The sequence below is a fragment of the Gavialis gangeticus genome, unplaced genomic scaffold (genome assembly GCF_001723915.1).
Source record: "Gavialis gangeticus isolate Ggan-Ray unplaced genomic scaffold, GavGan_comp1, whole genome shotgun sequence".
Taxonomy (NCBI): domain Eukaryota; kingdom Metazoa; phylum Chordata; order Crocodylia; family Gavialidae; genus Gavialis; species Gavialis gangeticus.
The window spans coordinates 26,440,944-26,444,263 of NW_017729026.1; the positions used below are offsets into that span (position 1 = coordinate 26,440,944).

At 42.7% G+C, this 3,320-nt stretch overlaps 1 protein-coding gene across 1 annotated transcript in view; it reads left to right on the forward strand.

Annotated features, from left to right (window-relative positions):
- REV3L (REV3 like, DNA directed polymerase zeta catalytic subunit) overlaps positions 1-3,320 on the forward strand; it is a gene marked incomplete at its 5' end in the record, with an annotated part of 167,150 nt that overhangs the window by 113,686 nt on the left and 50,144 nt on the right. The window lies entirely within an intron of this gene.

The window sequence follows — 3,320 nt, forward strand, 5'->3', positions numbered from 1 at the left end:
GCAGTACCCACCAGGCTAGCTGACTGGGTGCTGTCCCAGCTTAGAGGCAGCACTTGGCCCAATCTAACTCTTAAAATAAAGAGCTTTCAGTGCTGATACTGTGCAGCAAGGGGGGAGCCCTATGCGCACATATCTGTAAGCTACCATAGTCTCCCTGGCAGCAGTGCATAGGGCAGCCCTGACTGGCTGCCCCAGGTTGCCTTTGGTCAGTCTGTTTCCTTGCAACACAATGTGGGAATTGCGAAGGGGACATGTTCTGTTCCCTGCTGAAACACTAGAATCTAAGGAGTGACACTATTTTCCTGGACAAGAGAGGGGGTGGATGCTGAAGGAAGCATAGCATGTACAGATGTTCACTATCTTAGGTTACGCATGGTATTTTTCTCCTGGACTGGTCATTTTTGCTCCGGGAGAAAGATCCTGATAATCTTTACACTCATAATTTTCAGCTGGGACAGCACCAACTCTCCTAGGAGAAACTGAATGTCTGTATGAGGCCTGTGTTAGAGGTGTTGTCCATATGTATTCCAGCATCTGTCTGCCTTTCCTGAAGTTGTGGAACCTTTGGCAGTCTGGGTTCATTTTAATGAAGGAACGGGATTTTTGGAGAGCCTGCCCTTTATGCCGTTGTCAGTGACACAGGTACTGGAGTTTAGCAATTATTCCAGTCTTGTACATAGGGGGAACACGCACCCTCCAAAATATAATTTAGGTAGGCAGTACAGCTTTAAGACCCACAGTTGTTGCATGATAAGTAACTTCTTTTTTGACCCAGAAGTTGGAAAGAAAGGAATGGACTGCTGTATGGGTACGCCTCTCCTGAAAAGCTGCATGCAGTAAGTGTGCACATATACGTGTGTGAGATCATGATTCTGGGTATGGGTAAACTCTGTTACTTTGTGGCTTGTCTCTTTACAGGTGAAATGGGACACTGAATATTTCTGTTGTAAATGCAGAATACTTATCTATGTTGTTAGTACAGTGTGAAGCACCTGAAAGAAATGTAAAGACTGGTAGAAAAGTTGAAAGAGGAGAATATTTGATAAAGGCAGTGAGGGGAAAACTGTTAAGTGGGCTGACTTCCAGGAGAACGTTTGCATAAATTATGGGGGTTATAATGGCTATAGAAAAAGAAAAAAGACTAGATATATTTAAACATTGCAGGAGGTACAGAAAATAACAGCAACTATCACCTTGATTTACTTGTGCAACTGACCATTCAGAGGAAAATCCTTATTTTTCCTCCCTAAAAGTATGGGACAGTAAGCAAAATACAAACTGTCTTTTCGATTTTGACAATGTGCATGACAAGCTGCCAACTTTTATCAGTAGTCAATGCCTGGGGTCAGCAGCCTACAGCTGGATCTAGCCTGTGAAGATCCATTCTGGCACAGGAAATCTTCAGCATGCAACCACACTATGCCACTCATGCCCTCTGTAGCACCCTCCCTGTTATTCTCTTGTTCCTGCAGTTACCTTCATGGCAAAATTTGCTCCTCTTTGTTGCCACTGGGGACAGAGATCAGTGACAAACACTGGGGCACTCTGGGGGGAAAAGACAGATTTGCAATTCACAGTACAAGAGGCTCTGGCAGTAAAAGGTTGTTGACCCCTGGTCTGTGGGTTTTATTGTTAAGATGTGTTATTGGCAAATGAGTGTTGAAATATTGTGCATCAAGATGCAAGTTTGAGCAACTGCATAAAAAAAAGTTTTATGTTCTGTTTTATGAAGCTCTGGTAGGATTGTACAGAATTCTCCCTTGTGTATTTTCTACAATCTTTTATGGATGCTCAGAAGTGAAAGATAGCAAATAAGTTGCCTCCTGAGAGGCATTCAAAAGTAAATTTACATAATGCTTTCTGATAACACAAGCTTTATACCTAATTTCTTATATACCCTGCAAAAATGTTTTCTCTTTTGTGTTAGTACATGGTAGGCAATTATTTTGGCTGGAAGGTCACATAATTAGTTTTGGTGAGCTATCAAGGTCTGCATACACAATCTTTTTAACAAATTATAGATTAAAAAATAATATTCTAAAATCAAACATTTACTATAAAATTTTATTTCCAAAAATAATTTTTGTCCTGATTTATGTGTTTGAGTAGTGGATATAGAGGTGATTGTATAATATTTCAAAATAAAGTCTTACTCTTATATTGCGTGTGCTCATCGCACTGGGCGGGCAGAGTGGGGGGAAGGTGGCCTGGAACTGGAGCTAGAGCTGGAGCTTCACACAGTGGGGCAGAAGCCGCCTGGCTGCAGCTTCTCCCCTGCCTGGCTGGGTGCGTAGTACCTGGCACATGTCCCCATGGCTTCCCCACAGCAGTTGCTGCCCAGAGCAGCACAGCAGGGTAGGAGAAGGAGCTGCTGGGGGGGAAGGGCGCTGAGTAGTATCCAGGTGGCTGCAGCTGCATCAGGAGCAGCCCCATTGGAAAGCTGTATGCATGGACTGCCCCAGGTTGGAATGGACAGGGCTCAGTCCTATGCCAAGCACTGCAGGGGCAGCTGCAGGCTGGATCTGGCCCACGGACTGTATTTTGCCTACCCCTGTATTAGTAGGATACTGTATAGGAACATAACTGAACAATTAGGTCAGGCAGGGGAGTGCAGCAAGCAACTAAATGATAGGCACACCACTTGAATTGTGAAAAGATGTTCTAGAACAGTTTCTGCTCTGTAATTCTAATTAAATGGAATGAGCTTGGAGAGGAGAAAGTTGAGGAGGAAGGAGGATATAAAAGTGAATTGATGAATGTATTAAACCGTTTCACTGTTTCATGCTGAACTGTGAAATTAATATAATGCATTTTTAAATTATCCCTATTAAGGAAAAATCCCAACTGTATACCCTATGATAATATAACAAAAAGAATTTTGGGAAAGGCACACAAAGAAGGTACTCTTTTCCTTTGTGGCATGGCATCCCTTCAGAGCACTGAGAAAATTGAGAGTAAAGAGGACACCTGTTCCTCTCTTCCCATAATAGTGATGCCACAAGTATTAAGCAAATACAGTATTTCTTTTGTTTTGTTTCTGTTTCTTATTTTCTTCTCCTTCCCATTGTGATATCCAGATGATGTGCCTGTCTGTTCTCTCTTATGTTCCTAATTAGGCAGGATGATCACAATTAAACTAGTAAATCTCAAACTCTTGGGGCAGAGGCCACTTCTTTGTATTGTGCAGCAGGAGCACGTTTGACACCATTTCAGTACCGTGCCATTGAACCAGTATATTCCCATTAAGGTATATTGAAATGGAGCTGTTTCAATTAAACCAAAATTATAGGCTGAAACAGACATGCGTGCGGGGGGGGGGG